Below are 6,445 nucleotides of genomic sequence, written 5' to 3'. Positions count from 1 at the left end.
CCTCGGTGCCATCCGGATCTTGGCGCGCTGTGTTGCCTTCGGCCTATTCGCACATCGGTCCGCTACTGACGCCGCCTCACGTGCCAACGTATTTTCTCCGCATTTTATACCCTATGCCGCATAACAGGTCATGTGACTTGTTTATAAAACTTTTCATTGGTTCATTTTACTTTTGGTTTCCTAATGATGGAAGGCTTGATCATATGACCTAAAAACAACACTTTTCATTGGATGAAAACTTTTTTTTTTTTCCAAACGATGAAAGCCCCACCTTGTTTCTGGATGTTTCAGACTGAAGCTGGCGTCAGCATGAGAGCACCACCATCTCGTAGCTCCGTCGTGGTCATTCCGCGAGCAATCATGGCAGCCGCTCCCCACCAGAAGCCTGCAGGAGTCGGGGCCCCCAAAACTTTTGATGAATTCTCAAAGCGGAGGGGACGCTTTCGAGAATGGGGTCCAAGACCTAGCAGACAAGCGTCCGATTTCCAAGGTGTCCCAGGGCCATTTCAGTGGACCAGGCCCAAAAAGGAAAGAGCCTGCCGCCATTTTGAGAGTCCTGTGACAGCCGACTATCGCTGCACCGCAAGAGTGGGCGCAACTCAGCTGAATTGCGGCTTTTGACACAGTGGACCAAAAACGGACGGAATGGCAACTGAAACGGTAAAGGGGCGCCCCACTACAACAGATGACACTCCACCTGGAGAGGCCCGTTCACGCCGCCTCCCCCGGGGCGCTCCACGCCGTTATTCGGAGCAGCATTGTAGGATACCAAAACCAGTGCGGCAACTTACTGGACATCACCTTGGTGCCATCGTTCTGCTGCCTTGGAACTATTCGCACAACAGTTTGCTACTGAAGACCCACCCCCCGCGACGCCCCACGCCGTTATTTGCTGGGTGGCAACTTACTAGACATCACTTTCGTGTCATCTAGATTTCAGCGCGTTCTGCTGCCTTGGAACTATTCGCACAACAGTTTGCTACTGATGACCCGCCCCACGCCGGAAATCTGGACGTTGTGCTGCGTTGGGACTATTCGCACAGCCGACCGCTACTTCGTTGTTTTTCCCTAAAAATGTTTATATGTTATTACTATTTTTGTTTTCTTGTATATATTTATAAATTATTAAAGTTTTATAATCTTACTACTTTGTCGGAGTGCTATATATTTTTAATGTGACACATAATTGTAAAAACTTTGATGTACAAAGAGTCATCCCTGGAATCTTCCGCTTCACGCTCGGTCCCCTCCCCAATCACAATACAGGATGGTTTTCAGATAATAGCAACGCTTCTGCTGTGACGGATCTCATCGAGTGTGGGCCTTGATCTACTATAACTCCTTTGAAGAGGGGTGAATCTTTACAGCTGTGGCCATAAACTACATCTGCAGGGCTAGCTGATACCCTAGGACCAGCCTGGACAATCGGACACAGAGGAAAAGGAGTGTCAGAGGGTGCAGTAGTGAATAGGGCGAAAGGGAGGTGTCGGGCGGGCACAGGGTGTGATTCTCAGGAAAGAGCAGCGCAGATGGGGGGAGGTTTATTACCCATGCATAAGACAGAGAGCGGGGGTGACCACTGCCTGGGGGAGATGCTTGCGAGGGTGGGGAGCCATGCTAAGGATCGACAGCGTGCACAGAGTGGGTCTGGTCAAGGCATCTAAAATGGCTGCCGTGCACGACAAAAGTGTGGCATTTGAAAAAAGACAAGATGGCGCAGACAATGTTTTTCAACACTTCCTGATTTCCTTCGAATCGAACGTTAAGAGACGTTGGGGCATATTACCAAAGTTAAGCGATATTTATCCCTAACGATGCATTGCAAAGATTTTTTTACCGTCAGAAATTATCGCAGATAAACGTTGCTATTATCAAAGTTTATCGCAAATACGATAAAAACCGACCGCAATGCATTAATATCGCTGAAAACTCAGCGATATTCATGCATTACCGAGCTAATCCTCTTAGCCATGTTATCCACCTCCCATAGGATAACATGGCTAAGAACTGCTCAGGGCAGCTGTTACTTTTTGGAGATATTCGCGCTTATCTCGAATATTTCCAAAAGTTGATAATAGGAGATAGCGATGTTAGCGACTGTTTCCAGTCGCTAACATCTTGGCATGCCCACTTTGCATGTCATTAGTGATAAATATCACTCACATGCAAAGTGGGGCCCAAGATGGTCGCTATCTCCTACTAGCCGTCGCTAACTGGTGTTAGCAACAGCTAGGTAATACATATATAATTTTATCTCCGCGAAGCGGAGCGCTGTTACAGATATATATCTTGTTTTTGAACGTTAATTTCTCAAAATGCACTGAAGCACATATATTGAGACCTAGCAAAGGCACATCGGGCTACCAGTCCCTAATATTTTACCAAGTTTCGTGCAAATCCATTCAGCCGTTCGATGATTATTATTATTTATTTATTTTGCCCCGCGGGGCCCTTTTAAAACCTCCACATCAAACCTAGGGGATCAGCGAGGATCTACTATGCCCCCTTATGGTCATTTGCCCCTTCGCTTTGGCCTCCTCTTGTCTCTCGATCCTACCGAGAGACAAGATGGCGGCCGCTACGGACTGTTTGGAATGTTTACAGACACCGGAGAGCCAATCAGCTTCGCTTCGCAAAGCTCCGTAACGCGAAAAGTACGCGAAGCGGTCCGCTGTTACAGATATATATCTTTTTTTAAACGTTAATTTCTCAAAATCCACTGGAGCACATATATTGAGACCTACAAAAGGCACATCGGGCTACCAGTCCCTACAATTTTGCCAAGTTTCGTGCAAATCCATTCAGCCGTTCGGGCTAAAAGTGAGGCCAACCGCCCTATGGAAAACTCAATGTTAAAAACACGTTTTGGGACCCCCCTTTTTTCTCGGCCCCCACTGGACGAACCCCCCCCAAATTTTCAAGGGCTGCTCAGAAACAAAATGTGATACAAAAGGGGATGATGGACGGAGCGTTTCAACAAATCAAACACTCACCCCCAGTCAACTGATCTGGGTTTAATCCATCACCATTCTTTAGTTCACTCAGCCACCCCAGTTCAGACATATGCAAATCAGTCTGACCCTGTGCCTCATGGGAACAGTCCAGCCCGAACTGCCAAGCCATGTCTTCCCTGGACCGGAAACAAGCATCCTGGGACCGGTTTCGGATTCATAATCCTCATCAGCCAGGCTATCTTGAATCCAGTGGCCAAGTGAACAAGGGACTCACGTCTGAGCATACCCTGCCACACTTAGGGCGAACAAAGCGATACAAAAGGGGATGATGGACGGAGCGTTTCAACAAATCAAACACTCACCCCCAGTCAACTGATCTGGGTTTAATCCATCACCATTCTTTAGTTCACTCAGCCACCCCAGTTCAGACATGGCCATATGCAAATCAGTCTGACCCTGTGCCTCATGGGAACAGTCCAGCCCGAACTGCCAAGCCATGTCTTCCCTGGACCGGAAACAAGCATCCTGGGACCGGTTTCGGATTCATAATCCTCATCAGCCAGGCTATCTTGAATCCAGTGGCCAAGTGAACAAGGGACTCACGTCTGAGCATACCCTGCCACACTTAGGGCGAACAAAGCGATACAAAAGGGGATGATGGACGGAGCGTTTCAACAAATCAAACACTCACCCCCAGTCAACTGATCTGGGTTTAATCCATCACCATTCTTTAGTTCACTCAGCCACCCCAGTTCAGACATGGCCATATGCAAATCAGTCTGACCCTGTGCCTCATGGGAACAGTCCAGCCCGAACTGCCAAGCCATGTCTTCCCTGGACCGGAAACAAGCATCCTGGGACCGGTTTCGGATTCATAATCCTCATCAGCCAGGCTATCTTGAATCCAGTGGCCAAGTGAACAAGGGACTCACGTCTGAGCATACCCTGCCACACTTAGGGCGAACAAAGCGATACAAAAGGGGATGATGGACGGAGCGTTTCAACAAATCAAACACTCACCCCCAGTCAACTGATCTGGGTTTAATCCATCACCATTCTTTAGTTCACTCAGCCACCCCAGTTCAGACATGGCCATATGCAAATCAGTCTGACCCTGTGCCTCATGGGAACAGTCCAGCCCGAACTGCCAAGCCATGTCTTCCCTGGACCGGAAACAAGCATCCTGGGACCGGTTTCGGATTCATAATCCTCATCAGCCAGGCTATCTTGAATCCAGTGGCCAAGTGAACAAGGGACTCACGTCTGAGCATACCCTGCCACACTTAGGGCGAACAAAGCGATACAAAAGGGGATGATGGACGGAGCGTTTCAACAAATCAAACACTCACCCCCAGTCAACTGATCTGGGTTTAATCCATCACCATTCTTTAGTTCACTCAGCCACCCCAGTTCAGACATGGCCATATGCAAATCAGTCTGACCCTGTGCCTCATGGGAACAGTCCAGCCCGAACTGCCAAGCCATGTCTTCCCTGGACCGGAAACAAGCATCCTGGGACCGGTTTCGGATTCATAATCCTCATCAGCCAGGCTATCTTGAATCCAGTGGCCAAGTGAACAAGGGACTCACGTCTGAGCATACCCTGCCACACTTAGGGCGAACAAAGCGATACAAAAGGGGATGATGGACGGAGCGTTTCAACAAATCAAACACTCACCCCCAGTCAACTGATCTGGGTTTAATCCATCACCATTCTTTAGTTCACTCAGCCACCCCAGTTCAGACATGGCCATATGCAAATCAGTCTGACCCTGTGCCTCATGGGAACAGTCCAGCCCGAACTGCCAAGCCATGTCTTCCCTGGACCGGAAACAAGCATCCTGGGACCGGTTTCGGATTCATAATCCTCATCAGCCAGGCTATCTTGAATCCAGTGGCCAAGTGAACAAGGGACTCACGTCTGAGCATACCCTGCCACACTTAGGGCGAACAAAGCGATACAAAAGGGGATGATGGACGGAGCGTTTCAACAAATCAAACACTCACCCCCAGTCAACTGATCTGGGTTTAATCCATCACCATTCTTTAGTTCACTCAGCCACCCCAGTTCAGACATGGCCATATGCAAATCAGTCTGACCCTGTGCCTCATGGGAACAGTCCAGCCCGAACTGCCAAGCCATGTCTTCCCTGGACCGGAAACAAGCATCCTGGGACCGGTTTCGGATTCATAATCCTCATCAGCCAGGCTATCTTGAATCCAGTGGCCAAGTGAACAAGGGACTCACGTCTGAGCATACCCTGCCACACTTAGGGCGAACAAAGCGATACAAAAGGGGATGATGGACGGAGCGTTTCAACAAATCAAACACTCACCCCCAGTCAACTGATCTGGGTTTAATCCATCACCATTCTTTAGTTCACTCAGCCACCCCAGTTCAGACATGGCCATATGCAAATCAGTCTGACCCTGTGCCTCATGGGAACAGTCCAGCCCGAACTGCCAAGCCATGTCTTCCCTGGACCGGAAACAAGCATCCTGGGACCGGTTTCGGATTCATAATCCTCATCAGCCAGGCTATCTTGAATCCAGTGGCCAAGTGAACAAGGGACTCACGTCTGAGCATTCCCTGCCAAACTTAGGGCGAACAAAGCGATACAAAAGGGGATGATGGACGGAGCGTTTCAACAAATCAAACACTCACCCCCAGTCAACTGATCTGGGTTTAATCCATCACCATTCTTTAGTTCACTCAGCCACCCCAGTTCAGACATGGCCATATGCAAATCAGTCTGACCCTGTGCCTCATGGGAACAGTCCAGCCCGAACTACCAAGCCATGTCTTCCCTGGACCGGAAACAAGCATCCTGGGACCGGTTTCGGATTCATAATCCTCATCAGCCAGGCTATCTTGAATCCAGTGGCCAAGTGAACAAGGGACTCACGTCTGAGCATACCCTGCCACACTTAGGGCGAACAAAGCGATACAAAAGGGGATGATGGACGGAGCGTTTCAACAAATCAAACACTCACCCCCAGTCAACTGATCTGGGTTTAATCCATCACCATTCTTTAGTTCACTCAGCCACCCCAGTTCAGACATGGCCATATGCAAATCAGTCTGACCCTGTGCCTCATGGGAACAGTCCAGCCCGAACTGCCAAGCCATGTCTTCCCTGGACCGGAAACAAGCATCCTGGGACCGGTTTCGGATTCATAATCCTCATCAGCCAGGCTATCTTGAATCCAGTGGCCAAGTGAACAAGGGACTCACGTCTGAGCATACCCTGCCACACTTAGGGCGAACAAAGCGATACAAAAGGGGATGATGGACGGAGCGTTTCAACAAATCAAACACTCACCCCCAGTCAACTGATCTGGGTTTAATCCATCACCATTCTTTAGTTCACTCAGCCACCCCAGTTCAGACATGGCCATATGCAAATCAGTCTGACCCTGTGCCTCATGGGAACAGTCCAGCCCGAACTGCCAAGCCATGTCTTCCCTGGACCGGAAACAAGCATCCTGGG

The sequence above is a fragment of the Lissotriton helveticus genome, chromosome 1_2 (genome assembly GCF_964261635.1).
Source record: "Lissotriton helveticus chromosome 1_2, aLisHel1.1, whole genome shotgun sequence".
Classification (NCBI taxonomy): domain Eukaryota; kingdom Metazoa; phylum Chordata; class Amphibia; order Caudata; family Salamandridae; genus Lissotriton; species Lissotriton helveticus.
Note: the sequence above shows the minus strand (reverse complement) of the source record.